This window comes from Pinus tabuliformis, chromosome 3_1 (genome assembly GCF_031772625.1).
Source record: "Pinus tabuliformis cultivar Carrire ecotype Pingquan chromosome 3_1, CPIR1, whole genome shotgun sequence".
Taxonomy (NCBI): Eukaryota; Viridiplantae; Streptophyta; class Pinopsida; order Pinales; family Pinaceae; genus Pinus; species Pinus tabuliformis.
The window spans coordinates 775,366,876-775,392,252 of record NC_142301.1 but is presented as its reverse complement, the minus strand read 5'-3'; the positions used below and the strand labels follow the sequence as shown (position 1 = coordinate 775,392,252).

Sequence of the window (25,377 nt, the reverse complement as noted above, 5' to 3'; positions counted from 1 at the left end):
TGTATGTCTTATGGAAACGATTTCAAAATCTCGGAAGAACTCTCAGATAACTTGTCACATAAAACATATGATGGTGGAGGCCATGTAGCCATGGTTAGGCACATGGTCGGTGTTGTAGCCTCATGTGAAAGACATGGAATCTTTGAAGAATACATGAGCTGCATGTTGTTTTCCTACACACTTCGAGGGCACCCATTGCACTGGTGTACAACGCTACCTGAAAAACCTATTCATTCTCTTGCTCATCTGGTCGCAGAGATAGACCGTGCTTTTAATCACTTTAACCATAAAGCACTTGATAACGAAATTCTGAAATTATGAAAAGCAACCGATGAATCTGTTGAATTTCTCGATGGAATATTTGAGTATCTTCTTTACATATCCGAAAATATGAAATTCTTGAAATCATTCAGATCCTGCTCAACATACCTCGGTGAGGGAACTCCACAATCACAGGCAGGCACAGTTCCTGTCACAAGTGATTGTCCGCGTTCACCTCATCAAACAGCTCCACTACCACAGCATGATGTGGGATGACATGCACACACATTTGTTGAACTATCACATCCTCCCACCCCACCTGCACTTGATATCTGCACATTTTCGACTTGCAAGACTATTAATTGCGACGTGGATTCATTCCCTCAACCTCCATCCACACGTTCTATTGATCCTCCAGAGTGTACTATCTTGCGCTCTTCCATTCCGAACTCCTCACGTGTTGTGAACGAGGATCAAGCCATTGACGAAGTTGGTTTTGTGCAGCCAAACTGTGCCATCATTCAAGATGAGTATGTGTAGGAATCTAAAGAAGAACTTGCGATGAAGGATGACTCCCTTCCAGTCGTGCCTCATTTGCTTTATCCTGACATCCCTTTTGATTCTTATAGTGCTAATTTCTCACATGAAAACTCATTTTCCGCTGTTTCTACTTCCGATCGTTCACAGACCGCGTCAGATGTCCGTCTGTCATTACATTGCGGAGAGGACACATATTCCTTCGAAAATCCATCCAATCTGTCATCTGCTGTTTCTCAAAGCAAAGAGGATGAACAACCTTGCTTCTCATCTACCCCTCTGCACGATTCATGAAATCATGAGGATGTCGATAAACATCCAGAATTTTCTGTTCTTGGTTTTCATGATCTCTCTACTTCTTCATCTGATCATGATGTTGATTCAATCATTGTTAACTTGTCTAAGACATTGGTATACGATGATCTATCTGTGGACGAAGTCAAAACCCCATAGATTGTTGAGGCACTTTAGCCCGAGCTGATGGTTATGTTAGGCCCTTGCTGTCCTGAGGTTGGTTTCACTTCTGATCAAGAAATTGTTGAAACATGCAAGACTCCTCATCACTCTTTGCTTTGCATTCAAGATCAATCTAACACTCAGATTTAACTTCCTCCACTCGAACTGCACAATCCCATCACTCATGCATTGGAGGAATCTTACACAACAAGCACACTTTCACATCGTAAGTGGTCTACCTTTCTCACATTTTCTTGCATGTCACAGTGAAGAGAATGCATACACTCAACATCTACACGCTGTGTAGTACAACACCATGGCAAGACCACAGAGTGCATTTCATGCGCTTTCACTCATTTTTGTTATGTGGAAGCTTGTAAGCTCTAAGTGTGTCCGTCTTCATTGTTATTTCTTTCATGCTTGTTTGTTTGTGCAATTGCGATGTTTGCAAACCATGCCTTCACCAACATGGATCGACCAATGCATCAGTGGCTGCATTGGAAGTATCACTTCACATGAGACGATCCATGCACTGTTAGTTTAGGAGTAGGAGTAGTGTTTTCTTTTGAGTTGTTTTCTTGCATGGATGTTTGCTTCTTTCTTTGTGTGTTTTCTTGCATGCTTGTTTGTTTTCTTGCTCGCTTTGCATACTCATTTTCTTCTAATTCTTGCTTTGCATTATGTTTTTTTTGCTTGTTATCGTTCTTAGGTTAGTTTCGCATGGACCATGTGTGACTCTTGAAAAAAGCTTAGGTAAAGTACAAGAGGACTTGTACAACTATTAACATTTGGTTATCTATTGTCCACTCTCTCATGAAGAACTTGTTGTCTTTAGTCCATGATACTTCAATGGAAAATACGTATTGTTCAAAGTGAACCTTGGTGAAAGCACAACGCTTGTGCACTAACTAGTGTCACCTACTCTAGTCGGTTACTTTGGGTTAATCCTTGTCAGCTCAGTCAAGTAGAGTAAGGTGAGGGGGAAAACCTTAAGAAGCACGTCAGAGGTATATATAAACTACTTCTCTAAAGGAAAAACCTTTTCTACTCTCAATAAGTGGGGATCCCTCTTTCGCCTCTAAAATGAATAAGTACTATGCACGATTACAAAAAAATGAAAAAATGAAAATGCGAAAAAATTTCGAAAAAATGAATAAGGAGAAAGAAGAGAAAGGCTTCCTGTGCAGGAAGGTGATGTAAGTAACTCCATCAGGGTACTGACCAGGCTTGCTGGCAGTGGAGCGATGCTTGTGTTCCTTCGTGACTCCGCCAGGGTAGTGTCCAGGCATGGTGGCAGCGAAGCAACACCAGAGATGAAACTAAAACTCTGACGATCATATGACTTGTGCACCAATATACCCCTCATCCCCAATCGAAACAACTATGTTGGCTTGGCTTGGAATGTGTGTCAACCAACCAAGGGCTTGGTAGATGCTACATATTATAATCAAGCAAGTGTGGAAGCCAAGACAATCAGAGAAATGAACAATACTTCCGAAGGTGTTAGACTTGCTTTTCATGAACAAGGTCCATTCAGAGAGCTGGAGTTCTACTAGTGTGTTGCCAAGTGTTGTAGCAGCTATAACCACCTTCCAAAATATTTCCTTAGCTTCGTTTTGGAGCCTCCCTATCGACCATCCTTAACAACATGTCTTGCACTATCAAGCACATCAGCTTCAGCTGATTTATAGAGTCCTATTAGCCTGTGCATGCAAGTTTGTTCCACCCCCTTCATAGGCCACTTTCTGGACTTAATGTCAGTTGTTGGTTGAGCAGCTCCCTCTGGGAATTGTGCAATTCTGGAGGGGAACCAGCCTTCCCTCTAGAAATTGCGCAAACCCAGCTGGACACCCAACTGGGCTCCAAAATTGCGCAATTCTTCCTGACAATCTTCCTTTAAAAAATTGCATAATTCTGGGCAGCAGTCACCTGCTACTCCCAGAAATTGTGTAATCCCTTTAGGAAAACCAACCCAACAACTAACAAAAATTGTGCAAATCAGCCAGGCAAGCTACTAAGCTCAGAAATTGGGCAATGTAGTTAGACAAGATTCCTTAAGAAAATTGCGCAGTTTGACCCATGACAATTTCTCATTCGAGAAACTGCGCAATCCTGGGAGACAATCACCTGTTCCTCCTAGAAATTGCATAATCACTCTAGGACAACCATCTCTGCTCAGCCCAGAAACTGTGCAAATCCCTCTCCCAAGCTCGCAGACTGATGCATGTGCCTTCAAGTTGATCAGTTCCCTCAGGGACCGAGAAAAACTGATTTGCATGCATGGACTACTTTTCTGAAGGCAACATGCAAAGGCATCCCTAGATTTAGGGATCGATATTTAGCATTTGGAGGTTACATGCAAGGATCATTTCAGAAACCTCCCTCCAAGTGTCGCTTTTCCTAGATTTATCGCATGCACATCATAACCTTGATTTTATAAAAAAATTATGAACTGGATGTTGTAGAGCTCATTCCTCACATCGATCTTGCATCTTTAGCATCTTGCATCACATCTAGGAGTCGTCGGCACATTTAGCTCAACTATTTTGGGGTAAGCCCGCTTCGCATGACTTGCACTGCGTTTCTGTTGCTTTTTGTGTTTCAGCTTGTGTGAATGATGTCTTCTTGACTTCTGTGAACGCTTGCTATCGTTTGCATGAATGTTAGCTTGTACGAATGTCATTTCATTTTTCATTTGCATCTCACTGTTGTCGCATGCATGACACTGTTTTTGCATCGACAATGGTCGTTGCGGTGACCCGCTTCAATCGTATGCACGCTGTCCCATTTTTTGAATCCTATACTTACTGTTTGCATGCATAATCATTTACTCTTTTTTGTACTCATCACATCATGCATTCAGAATTCTCATGTTTTCAATCAATCGTCGGCCAGTCTAAGCTACCTTGGCCCGGACCGTGTCTTGCCCGGCGTAGCACTGACCTTCAGGCTTGCATTGCCCAACTCTTGGAGGTTGTGTCTTGCTGGCCCCCGAAATTGTGCAATGCAGTTCGCTGGTTGCATGTCATTGTTGACTGAAATTGCGAATTCGTAGTTTCAATCCTCAGCAGGCCAAGCTGGACTGTTCATTGCACAGTTCCAGCATTCGGTCATCCTCTCGACAACCTGAACTATGTCGTCCATAGTCTTGGCAGTCAGTCTCGAAACCTCCCAGTGAAAATTGTGCAATCTTCACAGATAGTCACACAGGTATGTTGCGTGTCAGTCCTACAGTTTGTTTTGGTTTTTTTCAACTGACAGATTGCTTTCCATGAGTTTTGCTATGTATCAAGGTATCACAGGTGTCAGTCACCTCCTAGTAGCACAGGTACAATGGCTTCCAGGAGAGCAGAGTCAAAGACATCGTTAAGAGTGTAACTAGGAATGCAGTTGATCAAGCGTCTATGAACCTGCCTATCTATGAAGACATCAAGTTGTTCATGGAAAATGATATCAAGATGAATGGAAACGACATCATAGCGAGTAGCACCATCAGCAGCAGCAGAAGGAAGCACACCTGCATGTGACGAATGCAAGAGGAAGGTTGTTGACAACATAGAGGTGGAGCAAAGCTGCAAGTTCAAAGCAGATCCACTCATGAGAAAAATAGCTTTGGAGATTGAGGCTATGAGGTGATGGCACGACATGTAGATTGTGTGAAGGCAGAGAGAGAAACAGAGAAGGAGTTCCATGTGTTGAAGTAAAAACTCAAGGAAGAACAAGATCTGCATAGATGAGAGAATGAGTTACAAAGGAACATGTACAACAAGGGGCACAACATGCACAAATGGATGAAACTACGCCCGTACAAGTTATAGATCCATCCCAACAGCTGAGACGAAGCATAAAAGGTGAGCAGTGTTGTTGAATGCATGCAAGGGAATTTAACAACATGCATGTCATTGTGTGCACGCATGCGATCCCACCCTTTTGGCGCACTCATCGAGGAGAAGACAAGCAAGTACGACTGGAGTTGAACATGTATTTTGACAATTTGATGTGCATGATCACCAACACATGCTTGGAGATTAGCGTAGAGAATATGCATTAGTATGTTGCGAGTCCATCTACACCCAAGATGACCATGCGCATGCTATCAGACGATTTGGACAGAGGAGCAAGATTAGTGTACTCGTATGCAACAGCGGTAAGAGTTCGCTTTCATTAGGATGTCACCATTGAGTACTCGGACACCAGCACGGACCACCAAGCTTGGCATCAGTCTGCCATGATTGACCACCATGAGAATGGCGAAGAATTGGTCATCCCACATATGTCTGAGTCCTAGTGATATCTTGAATGGCTTGCTCAAGCCTATGTCATATCACATGGGCACATGTGTAGATTGTATGTAATGTCTTCTCAAGTGGAAGTTTAAGTGTTGATATTTGAATGTAATAGTCATAGAGTAGTTGAAGAGTCATGAGGGTAGATGAACAGTCAGGAAGGGGAATGTCAAGGGTCACCCCACCCTTTGTTATTTATTGTACCTCATAACTCATTATAGAGGATTTTGGTCAACCAAGCTTCCGATAGGAGTATCTTAGAGAAAGCTTCGACAATATTGTAACTACCCTTGGCTTCTCCACTGTGTAGAGCTAGTATATCTCTTTGGGGGAGCATGTGAGAGTGACTGTAACGTTTCACTGTCGGAACTAGTGGATGGTCATGGTTGTATTGTATGACTAGAACTTTCACTTCTTAATATAACAGAGCCAACACGTTTCATGCATATGTCGTATTGTATTTCAGCTATCTTTTTTACTCTAAATGATATATGTATCTGTTTTCTTACACATGCATGTGTAGTTATTTTCAATATATGTATATATGAATCTTACTGAAACGTGTTGTTGGTTTAACCATCACTTTGGATTGCTAGCTTACTTGCCTTTCATGTTGTGATCCATCTTAGCTCGTTTGTTCCCTTCTTAACTCCGTGCTTTCATAGGTTTCCAAGGGGCGCACTCACCTCACCCTCCATGTGTTAGAACTGCTCATGAACCTTCCTTGACTTACTGCATATGTCACACCCTTGCTACCAACAAGGACATCTTACTTGCCTCCGCGCGCAATCACAGTCAAGGCGATACCGTATGACCCACTGCCATGACTCCTACACCAAATGGTCTGAGGTCTAATTGGGACTTCTTTCTAGGGAGATCCCTTGACATGTTGGTGGGTCCAGCACCGTCAACAAAAACATATAGTTTTCTCCTCGACTTTTCCTCCATTTCATGGCTCTGTTCATGGAGCATGTGTGCAAAATTAGCACGTTTTGCAATTTTGATTACCAGGAGTGTAGGGATGCATATCCCTGAAGTTTGAAAACTAGAATTTTCATTTTCTTATGGAGATGGAAACATTGTTGTAAGAAACCTAAGAGTAAAACCTGTGTAACTTGAGATTGGACAGAACACCAATCTTCATTATTGGGGAACTGATTTTTTGGAGTGCCTCTTCTAATGTTATTTTTTATATATCACAATATATAAACTTGAAACTACCGTCTTTTATGATCTAATGATATAACTATGGAGCTTAAAATAAGATATAAAATCTTGATCAGAACTGAGCATAAGATTTCTCACAATACATATGTCTTAGGTTATTTATTTATCAAGAGACTGAAATATCTTCATCAAGGGGTTGTTTGACTTCATCTAAAAAACGAATGTCAATCTAAAGATTTAGACATATCAGTAGTTTTCTGTAAAATAAAAGCATTCATGATAAAGAGCTTGGAAGCAGTGGCCAAGAGATTTATTTGAAAATGTAAGGGCTTGAATTGCATGGACCCTCTTTTCATGTTCTTTTGCAAGTCAATCCAATGATGTAAATTCTAAATTGAAAAATATGCAAAAAAAATTGTGAGTGCTCTTATTTTTTAAAGTTTCTACTATATGAATAGTGGATTGGGAATTTGTCACAAATGTAGTGTTGTAGTACTGTAGTATGGTAAATTTGTTTGCAGAACTTTCTTTCCATGACCTTGTGAAAGAGTTCAGTGTGCATCAAATTTTGATTTTGAGCTGGTGAAACTCATGGTGTCATGGCTTAAGTGTAACTCATGGATGATGTTGAAGACTTTTTTTTTTATGTTTTTTCATATTTTACTTGTTTTTCTCTCTCCTCGTTTCGTGAATGCGAAACCTCCCAACTCCATTTCTCATCCCATTGTCGTTTCTCATTTTGTTTCTCGTTTCTTGTTTTTGGTAACATAGCTCCTTTGACCATCATCTTTTGACAACAATTCAAAATAAGAAAGAATAGGCAACAAAAGAACAAAAGGTTTCCCCTTAGATCCAAATCGTGTGAGAAACATCCATGTTGGAGAAGAATTATTGAGTGGAAGATCCCCTAGAAGAGACACATATTTAGAATCCAGTAAACTGACACAGATAACTCTAGAAAGTGGCATGTTTTTGAAAAAGTCTTTGACAAAGTGTTCAAAATTGTCCACAGTCTCTAGCATAAGTGTGAGGGCTTGTTGCACTCTTGTTGTAAAGTCCTTCCAATTGTGATGATGGTCCTCACTATCAACAGCTAAGGTTTCAAGCTTTGAGTCCAAAATAATAAGATGTTGCTAACACAAATTTGTTCCAAGAGAAGCTTGATGAAAATAGGCAGCCCAGTGACTTCTAGAAGAGTTATTACCATGCCTCACAAGTAAGGAAAATAACCCACCCGATTCTAGGGGTAGATGCAGAATAGCTAGTAACATGGATACCTTTTGACAAAATGTAGTAATTTGGCTACAAATAAAGAAATCATGATGCAACCATCCTAACACCACTAACATTTGGTTTTCACCAAATTTTCCACACTCTATCCATGATAAACTACATAAAATTTTACTTAGAGAAAACCAACTGACATGGTACAACAATGATGCCCTTTCAATCAGGAATATATCCATAGGCTTTCTCTTGGTAGAGAATTCAAATTGGAAACAATGTGCAGTACCAAATGAACAAAGGCATAGAGATCTGTCATTATGAAAAAAGAGCAGAGAGATATTCTGCAAAAATATCTCATGCACCTTGTCCAACTCCTCGGAGGCCTCATAACATTTTCTTATTTGAAGAAGAAATATAGAAAATAAACTTCTTGTATGGCATTCCCAACATAATGCAATAAGATCCTGCATAGAATGTACTTGATCTGTTTCGATTTCACAATGACCATTGCAATCTCTCTCATGTGATAGTTCTTCAAAGTTATTTCTAGATCCAATGTGGGAAACACTTTGTGACTTTTTCTGTTCTGGAGTGAATAGAAATATTTATCTATGTCATTCCTTGCTATCAAGAATCCACTTGATTTCCATGGAGTTTTTGATAATGATAGATGCTTTGTACCTTCACTAGCTAAACAACAATTATTTTTGGCCTTTCTTCATGTACCCTTAGACTCCTTTAGGTAATCCCTTACTCCAATGCTAGAGTCATCTAAGTCCACTATTCTAGAAGACATTTTCCCCCCTTTGACTAGTTCCTCTTTTCTTCTTTATGTTATTGGTTGTGCAAGCAAGAGATTCTGCTAGTTGTGCTTTGCTCATTTCTTTACATAAATTTTCCCATGCCAATGTGTAAATATCAACAGCAGAAGTCAAGTTCTTAGGAAAACGTACATTTTTTTCTCCTTTGGACACCTACGTACTAAATGTACAATCCGCATGTCAAGCATGGCTTCTACTATTACTTGGCAAAGCTTACACACAAGCTTCAAGTCCGGACGATGAAAAATCTGCTTTGCATTTTCCAATACCTTTTCAACTTTTTCCCATTAATGATGTTTTTATAAATTTCACCTAAGTAGGATCCATATGTAGCTTGACCAAGTGGTAGATCTTGTGCATTTGAAATCTTCATACCTTCCTGAAATTTGTTTTCAGATTCATCTCCATCTCCCACCATTTCATAGAGAACACCCACCTGCATAATATTTTCCAAATAATTTCCAAGAACAACCCATTAACTAGGCCAATACTCCCCATTCTTCTCTGTATCTGAAAAGGTTCGCCACACATTTGTTGTAATTGATCCTAGGGCCTCCAGATAAATCACCTCCCACTTCAGTGTCATTTTTTAACTCAGTATTATTATCTCTTGCAACTTGAATTGACTTCTTATCCAAAAACCTGAATTTTCAATGCAGAACTTTTGTTCTTATAAGTAGTGCTTCTTTGGGGTACTTGAGAGTCGTTAAAAGTTGTCCCTTTCTACGGTAATTTTCAGAAAACATTTAAAACATACTAGATACGAGAAATTTAGACTCCCTTGTTTTTCAGTCCATTTGAAACAAGAGTTAAGCCCCTCTCCTTCAAATCTTCAATAGTGGAGCCAAAACTCGAGGAAGTTCTTGTTGCCAAAACCCTGTTAGTTTGAGCTTTGATAAATTCATCATACATGAGCTTTTGTTGAAGCTCTAAGAGATATTTTGGGTTATCTTTCACACAACTTTCCCCAACTTTTATAGAGTTGACGAAAGTTCCAAATTATTCCACTAAAATATAAAGACTTTTTTCATTAAATAATACACAACAAAGAGCATGGCTAAGGATGTTCTCTCTCCAAAGAAGAGAAAAAAATTCTTCAGAGACCATCTTCTTCCAAGGGTTAAAAATGTTGAGAACCAATTCCTGAAGCTTTGATTGCAGACGTGCAAATCCCTCTGAATTTGCATTTTCTTCCTGGGTACATATTTCATGGACGCAATATGTAACAACAAATTGGCGATGCACACAATACAAGAAAAAAATATTCTCATTAGGATTATAATCTTCATCTAGCACATCTCTCGAAAGTAAGATGGAATCTGATAAACAATCCATGCGTCTGCCTAAGGCTACAACACCACTCAGTCTAACTATCTTTGTTTTCTCCGAGAGAACTCTTGATCTCTCTAATCAAAATTCCTTGGTAACATACACGTCATCCAATAGAAATTCCACAATTCCTTTATGCATAAACCTTGAAAGTTCACTTTCTATTTTAGAATAAACCAGGAGGTCCTCTTCTAGGAGCCTGCTTGATTTCCCCATTGGCAAAGAACAACCAGTGCTAGCCAAAACCTTGTAGAGAGTGAGACTTTGCACTAATTCCTCATCTATATCAATCTCCTTGTAATCTACAAAAACAATCTTAAATGAAACCTTCACAAGGGAACAAAGATTATTCAGAATCGACAACTGTGTGTCGAAATTGGTCCAATGTAAGAGACAATCTATGACATTTTCTCTTGCTTCTTTTCTCCCACTTATTCGTAGTGTATCAACTAGAACGAAACTTTTTCCACAAGCATCGGAAATTGATTCAGACATGTTGTCTCTCATGATACAACCAAACCCAGATGCCATACTTTCATCTCACAGGAGATTTTTTAGTAAAGACACCCGTGTCCATGCAACTTTGTAAGCTAACTTTAGAGGACCACAAGCCCAATCATATTGCCTCATATTGAACATTGCCACCCCAATATTATACATATAAGATATTAACCATTTTAATTCTTTAACTTCAATCCAACTTCCTGAAATAAGTGTATCTACAACTTCCAAACATTCCTGAACAACTTCTTGATGCATGAGCGACAATTTGAGTGTTTCACTTGCAGCAAGGAGTAGTGTCTGGCAAACCTTACGAAGATCTTTTATTTTTTTCATAAAGAGATGAAAATCTTGTTCCAAGGAAGGATGCCAAACCGAAGTCTTAGTAGTTATACTACTAGCTATGAAAATGGAAATACTAATAAATGATCCGCCTATCCACCTGTGATTATTTTTACTCACTGCATAAGTATTAGATTTACCATCACATAATGCCCCATTATTTCCATGCCTCAGAATAACCAATTCTCCAAACGTCCACTTAAACTTCTCAACAGTACCTTGAATTACTCTAACTGATATTGAGAGAAGTAATGAATCTTGATTTTAAACATGTATGTGAATATTCAGATCTTTGGATACATCATCCTCAATATAAATATCATCATCATTACATACAAATGAAATCTCCATTTCCTCAAAACTCAAGCTAACTGCATAGATATGTAAAACCGCAACAAGAGGAAATGTGGATCCTTGCCCAAGATTATATGCAATTCCGTTCAAAAATTGCTTAGCATTTTTTCTCAGCTTTGGATTAGCTTCACAGTAACGACAATAATATTCAACAACCTTCAGAATTTCATGTTTGCAAAAAATTTTCTCATCCTTGAAAGAATGTTCAGAGCAACTTTATATATGTGATCAACTGTAGAAGAGAGTTGGCACCCTCCAGAGGCAAGCTGGTGACAAATTCGACAAGTTGCATTTATAAATTGATCCTTTACTGAAGAATAGGCACAATTTTTTAGTGCTAGAATGCTTATATTCCTTATCAATTTCGGGTTAAAGTTATTGGGCTCTTTTGCCATGAACTCTATGCATTTTTGCAATCCTTTAAACAACATGCTACCGTGTCTTTCGGCGCTATTGTTGTCTAGAACACTTCTCCATGGCGTGAGATGATCAACAAGCAAAGGGACCTTCTCCAAGGTCTCTGCATCATTTGGTCTTCTTTCGCCAATACAAATAATCAGATCCATCACGAATCCCAAAATTAAACTTGTGGCAGAGGGCAGATTTTATGCATGCGGGAATTAGGAGGGAATTGGGAGGCTGAGGGTAGCAGCGGGGGGTGGAGGTTGGATTAAACCTATGGAAGAGGGAGGATTTTATGCAGGCGGGATTTGGGAGGGAATTCAGAGGCTGAGGGCAACAATGGGGCTCGAGGTGGTTCCAAGTATGAAAGAATAGAGAATGTAAGACTTGAAGGAGAGTTCGCCACAGAAATCACCCAAATATTAAAGCTTTCACATCGAAAATAATTTCTCTGCAAGGTAGGAAGACGACGATCAACCGGGACCTCCTCTCGTGTTATTGCTTCGACTCTGTTGAACATCGCTGGGTTGAGGGCTTCCAAGGGCAGAGGGCGGATTTTATGTAGGCACGAGTTGGGAGGCTGGGGCCTGAGAGAAGTCAGGAAAGGTAGCGGCGGGCATGTACGTAGTCATGTATGTAAAGAAGCCTCCCTAACCTTGCGCCACCTGTCATATTTTTATTTGCCTAAACGCCGAAGATGAAAGGTTTGGATTGGCTGGGTGAACAATGTTTTCCCACCCCAAGCCGGTAAAGAAAATGCATACCGACATAATTATAATAATTATTATAATCGATAGTTAACTATGCAGTAGTCTTTAACGCGACTTTTTGAAAGCCTTTCCGGCGATTTTTTCCGGTGAAAATCCGGCAGTAATTTATTGGAATCCAAGTTTGATAGCTAATTTCTGCACAATGAAAGCGTCCCAGGGGTTTTTCAGGGTGCTGAATCCGAATATGCAGTTAAAAAACCATTTTAACTGCAACAAATCATGATTTCATCTCAATTTATTCCGCCGGATTCCGTCACCGGAATCTCAAAAAGTCGCATTATAGACAACTCCGTTAACTATATTTATTAATAATAAAATTTAAAAGCTAGCTATAATAATAAATTTTATTTAAAATATTTAAAATCAATTATAATAATAATTATTAATTTATTATGATATATCAAATTATTTTTTTTTATATTTATATTTATCTCTTATGATTAAGAGAAATGATTGAAACTCTTTCCACCTAAGTTTAATTTCTAAAAATGACATGATGAGCCTTGATGTAATGGTTTTGAGTCTATGATGTAATGGACCAAAACATGTATATTCAACATATGGAATATTGCCAACCAATATGGTGGCTCTTCTCAATCTTGCATCAAACGATGTTTTCCATCCAGTATGGGGGGATATGAAGGTGTTTTCCAACCAATGTGGGGGGAATATGGTGGCCTTGTCCAATCCTACATCTAGAAGATGTTTGCCAACCAATATAAGGACCCCATCCAAGTTCAAAACTCGACTCCTCATTAAAAAAACTACAATATTATTGTTAATCAATATAATGATGAGTGAATATTTTTTCAGTAAACATGGTAGGTCTGGAGTTTTTCCCATTGAATTAATATTTGTCTTGTTTTTCAACCCGCTCGATTTGGTATCAACAAGGATGTTCTTTTCTTGTTCCATGCATTCACAACTCATTTGCGTTTTTCATGATGCTAGACTATGATTTGGTGGTGTTTTTGTAGTTCTTGAGTGGTTGAGATCATTGCTTGTTCAATGGGTCTCCAAGTAGAGTTGTTAAAATGTAGAGTCAATTCCTTCTCTTGATTTGGGGTTTTCCTCCTTTCTGAAGAAGAATGTCACTACATTGAAGGAAAGTGGGTTGATTGGTAAGTTCACTAGCCTTTGGCCTAGCTATAATTCGATTTTAGAATGGAACTATGCTAATAGGTAAATCATAAGCTTATTGGTATTTTTTATTGTAGAAATAATTATTATGATTTTCTTTTTTAAAAGAAGGAGGATAGGAATAAGAAATATGGACCCCACCCAAGTTCGAAACTCAACTCCTGATTAAAAAAAAACATTATTAATTGTTAGTTAGTATAATGTTGAGTGCATATCTTTTCAATATAAACGGTACATCTTCTTTTTTTCCATTGAATTAGGACTTGTCTTGTTCTAAATCCCAAGATTTGGTACTCACTTGGATGTTCTTTTCCTATTCCATGCATCCACAACTCATTGGGGGTTTTCCTACTATTGGACTATGATTTGGTGGTGTTTTTGTAGTGCTTGGGTGGTTGAGATCATTGTCTATTCAATCGGTCTCCAGGTAGATTTGTTAAAAAGGAAAAGTTAGTACCCTCTCTTTATTTGGGGTTTTCCTCCTTTGCAAAAAAGAGTGTCACCACTTTGAAGTAAAGAAGGTTGATTGGTAAGCTCACACGCCTTTGGCCTAGATATACTTCAATTTAAGACTAGAACAATGCTAGTTGGATAAGTCATAAACTTATTGGTATTTTTTTATTGTGGAAATGATTATTATGTTTTTTTTAAACAATGAGAATAAGGATAAGATCTACAGTTTCGACCTTATTCACAAGCACTAGAGGAATGTTTCTCAGCCATTAGTATTTAAATTTAATTTACATGATGTAAATTTCTTTTGCACTAGTGTGGATCACATTGTCATATATTCTCTTTCTTTTTTGTGGTGAGCATATTTTCAAGGCTATAGGACATAAACTTTATTGATTTATTTATAGTTCCATGGCTAAGGAGAATAAGTTCTCTTGTACGGTAATTTATGTTTAAATGGACTTTTCAAAAGGCCTACCCGAGGTGATTCAAATTAACTTGCACGTTAGTCCTATTTTCAAGCCGAGGATTATGAAAAGTTTCCCTTTAAATGTATCTTTTGTCATGAGTATGGAAATTTTGCAAAACTAGTCCTAAGACTGCATCTTCTTTGCTTTCTTCTAATCTCCCCCAATTTTCTCATAGTAATGATGACAAAAGAGCATTCAAACTAGTTTCAAGGAAACACAATAACGATTTGACTGAGAGGTTGCATGCTAGCAAGCCTAAATCTCATCAACATCCTCCCTCAAGTAATATATATGAAGTTTTGAAGTCCCCAGAGGTATAATTTATGGGTGATGAGGCCCAATTTAATTAGTGAGATCCATATCAAGTGTATACAAAGAATATTAATTCATCAATTGAGGAAAATTCTTCATCTAAGGATACTAGCAAAATCCCTCTTATAGAAAAGAAAGAAGAAGAAGTAGGAAGAGAGGATGAGGAGGGGATGAAAAAACCCTCTTATTCTCATTCCTATTTAGACATGTAAAAAATTAATCAGCAACCTTCCCCTCCTTTAACAAGAAGTAGGAAAGACCGAAGCAAGAAAAACCTAATATCTGGTGTCGAGAATTCTCCTTCGTCTCCTAGGTCTAGTAGTGGGTTGCTTTCTCTCAAATCTTATCAATGTTTTTTTTGCATAATCTTGTGCAACAATTTGTAAGTATCTACCCACTCTGTCAAGAAGAAGCAAGTGCAAGCTTTTGAAAGTCAAGTATTGGATCTCTGCCCCCTTCTTCTTTTGGACGAAGAATGGTTTTTAACTCCTTTCTTTTTAGATTTATGAAAGTAATTTTCTATATAATAATCACTTTGATGTACTTGATATGTGAGTAAAGATTTTTATTAATACAAATTCTCATATTATATTATATTATCTATAATATATCAGCTTTGCTGGGCCTAGTGGTTAAGAGCATGTGTCTCCTTCTAAGAGGTTACAGGTTCAAAACCAAAGGGGGTAGAGTATGTATGCCTTCATAGAATTAGAAGCTAAATTGTTGCGCGGAGGTGGGTACCTTGTTCCACAAACAAGGGGGTCTCATATACCAATTTGGTGTCTAGCTTGTTCATGAGCTTAAAATTGGATTATATATATAAATAAACTAAAACTAAAATATGGTATAAATTATTAATACATTTGTTTGAATTTTTTTAATTTAATATTGTTTATTTACTTTTAATTTTTAATTTTAATAAGACATTATTACTTACCTTTATATTTTTTATTAGTTAAAAAATATTAATAAATATTATAAACCTCTATAAAGTTGTTTTTGCATGGTTAAAAGCTTGTTTTCCTCTAATATAAGGATATAGGTTAAGGACACAAAATTAAGAGTGAAAGCCTCCCTATTATGAACCACTAAGGATAATTCTAAGTGTCAATTTGCATTTGTGAATAGTTGTCAATAATGATCGTCCAACTATTAGTTTTACAACTAAATTATTATAAAAAAAATTATTGCAAAAAATATATATATTTAATAAAACAACTGAAAAATATTAATAAATATACCATTTTAAAGAAATGTTAATAAGAAATATTGTTAATGATTATAATCATTAATTTAAATTAAAGTAACAAATAATAAAGTTAAGTTGAAAAAGAGTTGAAGCATCGAAGTTGTCATAAAAGCCTCGGAAGTTCTTTCCAATTTGCACTTAATATACTTTTTCGAAACAATGAGTAAACCAAATTTTGGACTTTAATACTTAAAGCTGAACTAAAGAAATTGTTTAAGTTTACTAATCAATAGATATTTAAAGGTAACTGTTTTAACTATTTTTTAATGATAAATAAAATTAATAATTTTTATTTGTTTTTTATAAATAAATGAAACGTTTTATTTGATAAACAATAAATCTTGCGTTAAATTAATTTTATCAACATGGACAACATCTCTTCATTCATAAGACAACATCTATTCATTCATAAATTAAATTATACAACATCTATTGATTCATAAAATTTAATACAATTGAATTATATATATATCCCAAATAAAACATCTTGGCACATCGGAGGTAATCACGCGGGGGCGTCTTCGTCACCATATATTTTTGTGTAATTTAATACGAACCTAAAACCTGACTGTCTTTTTGGCCGTCCACAATAATGATACCTTTGGTAACATGTTGACTCATAAGGAGGGTGGTGCCTAGCATATATTGATGTTGATGATACGAACCTAAAACCCGACTGTCCTTTTGGCCGTCCACAATAATGATACCTTTGGTAACATGTTGACTCATAAGGAGAGTGGTGCCTAGCATATGTTGATGATGATGATACGAACCTAAAACTTGACTGTCTTTTTGGCCGTCCACATTAATGATACGGTGGTGGTGGTGGTGACTGTCTTTTTGGCCGTGCATAATAATGACACGGTGGTGGTGGTGACTGTCTTTTTGGCCGTGCATAATAATGACACGGTGGTGGTGGTGGTACCTAGCATATATTGATGATGATGATACGAACCTAAAAGAAGGTGGTGGTGGTGGTGGTGCTTAGCATATATTGATGATGATGATACGAACCTAAAAGAAGGTGGTGGTGGTGGTGGTGGTGGTGGAACCTAAAACGTGGTGGTGGTGGTGGTGGTGGTGCCTAAAACCTGATTGTTTTCTGGCCGTCCACAATAATGATACCTTTGGTAACATGGGTGGTGGTGGTGGTCGTGATGATGATGATGATGATGACGACGACGACGACTACTACTACTTATAAGTCAAAGTAGATGATGATAATGACGCTGGTGGTGGTGGTGGTCAATTGAGTTTGACAAATAATGATAGTTAACGTCCCCTGAAATATTGTAGACCTGGTATATATTCAATTGGGTTTGACAAATTATGATGCGTATATAAATGAGTGGATAAAATTGGATTTCAATGAAATATTCAGTAAATTGATAATATGAAAAATAGTTAAAAAATTTTAAATCAAAAAATAACATATTTAATTTAAGAAACGTTCATTTTACAACATTTTAACTATATATTTATCACATTATTTTTGTAACATTTTTTTGTTCGTTCTTTACATTTTCTTGCTGGAGAGTACAGAATGTGGTCTAAGAATTCCTTGAGAGTACAGAATGTGGTCTAATAATGGGGTGAAAGATTTGTTCTCACAAATTAATTTCTTAGATAGGGAAAAAAACATATTCCTATTTATGTAATTTCACAGAGACATCCACAACACAGCTGTGCATGGTCGGCCAAATGTTCTGGAGATGACAGCAGTGTGAAGGTGGGGAACTGAAGTGGTAATTGTGACAAGTAATCCGAGCGGAAGCACTACACACGGGGCAACAAAGGATTTCCCGTTCCTTTCCCCACAATCGGCCACGGCTGAGGGCGACTGGTCATGCCGGTAGACACCAATGGTGGGTAGTCGACAAGTACAGGAATTAGTGGAAAAGGATCCGAAACTCATCGGGTATATTTTTCCACTGTGATTTATGCCGCTGAATGCGCAAATAGCAATGGGTTGTTCTTAAAATTCGACATCTGCTATGCGGAATTTAAATGACAGGGGTTTTCATTTTCTGTTTGTGGATCATGCCGTGGAATTTCGATGCATCTCGCTGGACTTTCGGTGCGGCATCCACAGATTATACGGTTCTATTGATTTCTTTTTCGAGAATTTTGCATGGTAGAGGCTGGAGTGATTTTCTCTGGTTTCATTTGAGGCTCAATGCGGTTGGAATGACCACTTCAAATGAAAATGGGGTAAGAGTTGGCACGTCTTACCGATTTCTGGTTTTGAATGTGAGATTTTCATGGAAATCAATGCGCGATCGGAAGCTTAAAAGTTTGTCGCACGTTTCAGCTCTTTAAATTAATTTGTGTATGTGTTTTTAAATAATTTTAAATTTCTAAATTTTTTCTTGACCGACATTGTCTTGACCAGGGTTAGCGTGTCCCTCAAGCAAATCACCCTGTTGAATGTGAAAAGGAAACATATCTTATCTTATCTATATATTTTATACGTTAAATAGCTATGGTTTATTTGGAAAATTTTGATAAATGCACTAATTGAAAATCAGAGAGCATGTATTGAAACACAGAACTCAGAAACTTGCCTTCATTCGATGATTGAACAGGTATTTATACATGACAGAGAAATTTCTGGAGTTTGATGGGGCGGTGGCTTCTTCAGGAAGCTTGCCTATTTGTCAATGAATTCTAGAAACTACCTGCTGAATTCTCTAGAACAGTCTAGCAACTACATTAATGCGGGTGGTTGGAATTAATGTCTTCCAACACTCCCCCTTAATTCCAACCATATGACAAATATACTATAGCACAATATACAAGACACTATATTCTTAATTGTCATGCCTGCTGGTCTAAGTCTCAGCTAGGCTTACAACAAAACATTTCATTTTTGACTTCTTGCTAGAGGGTCCATGCTTGTTCATTTGATGGTGTTGTTTCATCTTCACCTTTCTGGCTTTCCTAAAATAATTCCTCTGCTCCTTGCTTATGTACTTAACATCAGCAACCTTTTCTGGATTGGGATGCAATGCAAGACCCTGAACAAGGTAATCTAATTCAAGTTCTCCCCACTTTCCATGAGGAGCTACCAAAATGCACTCATCTTTGAACATGAGCGGCCTCCGAACAACATCCATGGTAGTATCCTCTACTATTGCAGAAATCTTAGAAACAGAGCCAATCACATTACTAGCAATTGGGTTCAAGGACAAACAAGTTTTGCTCTCCTGTGGAATGGACTCCACCTCTGAATATTTATGGTCATCAATAAAATCATTGTGTTGATCTAATAGTTCTTGTGACTCAAAAATACTACCGGAATAAAATATATTATCAACAATACTTCCAAATAGGCTTTCCAAAACATCATCAAAAAGATCAGCATCCAATATTATCCCACTCATTGTACTCCCTCCAATCAGACCAGTGACCTTCTAAAAGGGCTCTCCACACATAGTGCTCACTAACAACACTCTCTGTGGATTGAATAGTGCATTAAATTTGCCTTCCACACTCAGTGACACTTCACAAACTAAGCATACATAAATATTGACATGAACCAAGCAAAGATTCACCTTGAACAAGACCCACTTGCACCATTCAACTTGGCAAATCGGCCCTACCTGCAGCGCTCTATTGCACAGCAAGCTCTCCAAATACACAACAAACTCAAAAATAGAGGACTAACTTTTCAAAGGCTTTTCACACCACTTGGCATAAATAACAAAATCTCCAGGATTAACCGCACTTCACAATCCAATGCCCCTGGCTGGCCCTTTCGACTGACAGCATAACATCGCCTACTTAGCACTCAATCACACCAACTTTGGCAAGCAACAATATTACTCGCAGCTCAGGTCACTATCTCCTCCGACCAAGATCTCTTGTGAACAGACCGCACCACTTACATAGGAACCAAACCAGAACTAGAGGCAAACAGATTCGTAACCCACAACTTTGGATTTCACACATTCAACACACACTCACATAGAGAAAATATGTTTTTAAATATATTCCAGCTAAACTTAACCAGACAGTTACTACCATGAGTTTAGCATTCCATTCAATTTCAGGAACTTCCATTAAAGATAATTACCAGCCTCCACTCTAAATGCGTTCTGCAGAAATTCAATTAAAAGAAAACTCTTGTGACTAACAACCTAAACAACATACTTTGCTGCGTAATCTGCAGACAGTTTGCTTTCCCCACCGTCATGTGCAAGATAAATACGTTGCTATTATAACAAAACATAAAGATCCACACCGCATTTTAAAATGTACACTTAACAAAACATCAGGAGCTTGATATGAAAACAGTTTTTCCGTACAACTTTGGATTTGAATTGAGCGGCAACAACAATTCCAATGTCTTAGGCAGCGCTCACACTCTTCAGCGTCCACTTCAGACCTCGGCTACCTGCAGTCACACCAAAGTAGTTCCCTACAATAGGGAAACAAAAAAACAAACAGCGCTTGAACGCTTTTACCTTCACAATCGTCTCGACCTCCTCAAAGTGGCTCGAACACCATCAGTCCTTCTCCGAAGCACACACCTCTTCTCCTGGTGCACAACGCCTATCTGGTCATTGCTCTACTCTTACCGCACCATATATTTCCCAACAGTGAGCAAACAAAACACTCCGCTGCAAGCACAAAACAGAACGGATTTCCCAACAACCAGCAAACAAAACGCACAAAACAACCTTACCAATATACCAGACACTTCAGGAAGTCTGACTATACTTCCATAGGGGATGCAACATATCAGTGCCTTCATCCACAAGCTTCAGCTCAGTGGGCACTCAGTCGAACGCGACCCAACACAAGGCTCACTACGCCTCTAATAAACCATAAACCAGACCTCAGTCAGTTGTAGAATGCACCCACAGCTTCACGTTCCAACAACACTGCGCCTCCTCCACATGTGTGGCTCAAAAGGGTTGGCAGCACGTTTCCACAACTAGACGAAAGGATATCAACGCTCCTCACAAGTCTCGTAAATGCTCTTCGCTCTATCACTCTTCCACGCAGACTCCGACTCTTGACACCACTGAGCCCGCACAACCCAGGCTTATACAAATTGCTCGGCTTCACACGATTTGCACAAGCACGGGACCTCGCCACTGCCACTCACGTCTTCGGCTTCCTGGAGAACTAACCGCTGACTCCAATAGCGTTCACACTCTCTTCACAACAAGCTCTCCACACAACTCAGCCTCAAACTTCACAGTGTCTCTGCAACTACGGTCTCCAGGACTACACTTAAACACAAGACTCTTCAACATCAGCTACTCATCTAGATACACAACACTCCTCTAACTTAGATCCGGTCTCATGCAGACACTACTGGGCCTTCCTCATAGCTCACCTTAGCTCTGATACCAAATCAGAGAACATGTATTGAAACACAGAACTCAGAAACTTGCTTTCATTCGATGATTGAACAGGTATTTATACATGACAGAGAAATTTCTGGAGTTTGATGGGGCGGTGGCTTCTTCAGGAAGCTTGCCTATTTGTCAATGAATTCTAGAAACTACCTGCTGAATTCTCTAGAACAGTCTAGCAACTACATTAATGCGGGTGGTTGGAATTAATGTCTTCCAACATCGAATAATTTAGTTTTTTTCTACTACGTCAGCGTTTATTATTCTTATTTTATTTCTTAACTTTAATGGACTGGCATTGTTTGAATAAACTGGGATTGATACTGGGTCTAGAACCCACTGTAGTCCTTTGATTTTCTTTCTGCTACTTCGAAAGTAGTCGGTTTTGCTTTAGTTGGTCGGAATTTGGTCTTATCCCCGAAATAACAACATAATATAATATGAGCATATCGATATTATATCCAAAACCGTATTGCGGTACCCATATACAAAAGTTCCCCACTGTGAAAGATTCAAAAGGTATATCACTGTGAAAGATTCAAAAGTGTATCAACGAGGATTAAAATATGCTGATGTTTAAGGTATATATCAATTATATTTATTAATTTGGTTGTGTTAGTAATGAATTTTGAGAGGTGAGTAGTGATGAGGATTTATATGTAGGGTGAAATTTAACTATTTTATATCAACTATATTTATTTATATGGTTGTGTTAGTAATAGATTTCGAGGGTGAATGGTGATGAGGGTTTGTGTGAAGGACGAAGTCTAACTATTTTATTTATAGAGTAGTTTAAATAGCAATAGTCTTAACTATTTTATTTATTACGTATATTAAATAGCTTACAAATTAGCTCGAAAAATAATGAAATTTCGGTAAGATTATGACAAAATATCGCAGAAATTTTTGAAAATCTCATCAAACTTCAAGATTTTTGTTGCCCCAATGATTCTTGATGGGGCTGAATCCATTTCCACCATCAAAAAAAGATTCAAACATTCAAGTATTCTGATTTTTTTAATTCTTTTTTGGTTTAAATTGAATCATACATCCTTATTCTTTATTACTTGAAAAATTTGTTTTAAAGTTTTGAAAAACCCTTACACCATCTTATGTGTGTAAATATAAATCCCTAGTTTCAAGATTGTTGATAGATTTTAAGAAAAACTCATCGGAAAATAGATGCGTGAAAAAGGAAAACCTTAGAAGGTTTAAACCAATGCACATAAGATGGTGAATCTTAACTATTCTAAGCTTTTGCCTCTTTTGTTATAATACAGTGATATAATTATTAGTAAGATCTCTATTTTTTAGTCTATGAAATGCATTTTTGAATTTCTAAATAAATTTAGAGTTTTAAAGAACTTTTAAACCTATCGATTTAACGACTCAAATCCTCCATCTCAGAAAATTTTTAAGAAACACATCAAAATATATATCCATAAAAAAACATAAAACTTTTAAAGTACACATAAAATAGTTAACTTTTAAAGTACACTTAAAATAGTGAAGCTAAATTATTCTACACTTTTACCTCATCTTTTAAAATGAAACAATACATTTATGAGTAAAGTGCTACTTTTAGTGGTTTGAAATTCATTTTTCAATGTATTAATAAATTCAAAACCCCAAAATAACCCTCGACCAACTTTGTTTATAGAAAGAACTCAAACCTTCCATTCCAAGAGTTTTTGGTTAGATTTTGGAAAATATATTTAGGAAAGGGAAAAAATATAATGTTTAGACTATGCTTAAAATGACAATGTCTAATTATTTTACTATTTTGTTTTTTTTTTTAATTTCTTGCTAAAATTTTAGGTGAGATCTTTATTTTTTATTGTTTGAAATAATTTTTGAATGCATAAAAGATTTAAAATCATGAAAAACCTCAGTTCACTTAGTTTATATAGGTAAACAACTCAAATTTTCCATTCAAATATTTTTTTAATGGATTTTGAACAAAATTGATTGGAAAATATCCAAGAAAAAATAAAAATGCATAATGCTCCGAGTGTGTTTGAAATGGTGAATTTTAACTATTTCACATTTTTTCCTTCTTTGCAAAAATTTAGAGATATAGTTTTTGGGGAAATCCTTATCTTACATTGTTTGAAATGCATTTTTGAATGCATAAATATACTAAAATCCATTAAATAGCTTTAAAAAAACACGTGGGCCACTTAATATGTATAGCTTTAACAACTCAAATCTTCCATTCCAAGAATTTTTGTGGTATTTTGAGCAAAAGCTATAAAAAAATATATCTTATGGAAAATATTAACAAAACAAATACTTAAATAATTAAATAGTGAATTATAATATTCAGTATAAATTGAGTGGCTTGGAGGTTTTCCAGGGTTCTAAATTTATTTATGCATTTAAAAATGCATTTTAAATAATGGACAATAGGGATCTCACCAAGAATTGTATAACTAAATTTTGACAAAAAGAAATAAAAACAGAGAATAACTAGACTTCTCCATTTTAAGTATAGTCTAAATATTTTATGTTTTTCCCTATTCTTAGATATATTTTTAGATGAGTTTTGATCATAATATCACCAGTAAATCTTGGAATAGAATATTAAAGTTGTTAAATTTGTATAGACTCAATGGTCTGTGGGTTTTCTAGGGCTCTCACTCTATTTATGTATTCAAGATGCATTTCAAGCAATGTATAATTGGGATCTCACCAAAAATTGTATCACTATACTCTAACAAAAAAAGGGGAAAATGTTGAATAACTAGATTTCGTCGTTTTAAACACAGGCCAAATGTCCCACATTTTTTTATTTTTCTTGGTTATATTGTCTGATGAGTTTTGGTTGAAATATAGCTAAACAATGTTGGAATGCAATATTTGAGTTCTTAGATCTATTCAAACCCAGTGGCAATTTTTAATGCTCTAAATCTATTTATGCATTGATTCATTCCAAACAATGCGAAAATGGATTGTATCTTTGTATTTTGACCCAAAAAAATGATAAAAATGTAGAATAGCTAGACATCCTCCCATTTTAGTGATTGTTTCCATTTTTCTAATCCATAGATTACTGCTTATTGTAAATTATTATTTTTACAATGTTTTATTAAAGAATATAATATTTACTAATTTTATTGGGAATAATAATTGGATATTTTCATCCATGAGGGTTAGCTAAAATGATCGAGGTCCCATCGCTAAAAGCATTGCCCTATTGGTAGGTCACATGGTCAATTTTCCTTGAAACTCGCTAGCTTAGATTATGCTAATAAAACAATGAGAAGTCATTCCTTTGGGTGGATATGCCAAAGTATTTCCTTAGGAAAAAATCATATTTTTTATTAATATTATTGAAAAAAAACTTTGCTAAATTAAAGTTATTGATTATTATCCTTGGATAGGGTGATAGGCATGTTTTAGGTAAGGGGGTTTGTGGTTTCCGCCCACCAAGGTTCCATTATGGTAAGAGTCAACAGACACCCCTATGGCCTTAACAACTATCTGGCCCTCACCTACATTTACAATGGAAGTAAGCGTTAATGAACTGGTGATGGTGTATAATGTCAATTGTGATTATGAGACAGAAATATATGCAGTGGAGCGAGATTGAGTTAATGTAAAGGTTCTATTTTATGCTAAAAGTGCATGTCAAGAATCGACAACTAGAGCGAAGCATGCGTACCAAAGCAATCATGATTAATACAAAGGTATGCAAAGAGTACAGGGATAAACAACATGGGTAGTTATGGTATCTTAAGGTGGTGGGCTCCATCTTTCATAGGGATAGGGGTATTACTAGTAAGCCTTGGCATTTAGTTTTTTGTCTCATAAACATGGAAGGGCTCGAGTTGTTTCCTTATAAATGAGACTATTCTTTAGATTTTTTTGTTGTTTTACTTAGCTTCGTGTTGCCCCTCCCCATGACTTGACTCTCATCATATGTGGTGATTTC

General features: G+C 37.0%; 1 pseudogene; it reads right to left on the bottom strand.

Moving 5' to 3' along the window:
- Positions 1 to 7,441: 7,441 nt before the first annotated feature.
- LOC149189684 (separase-like) lies at positions 7,442 to 19,460 on the bottom strand (annotated as a pseudogene).
- Positions 19,461 to 25,377: the final 5,917 nt, after the last annotated feature.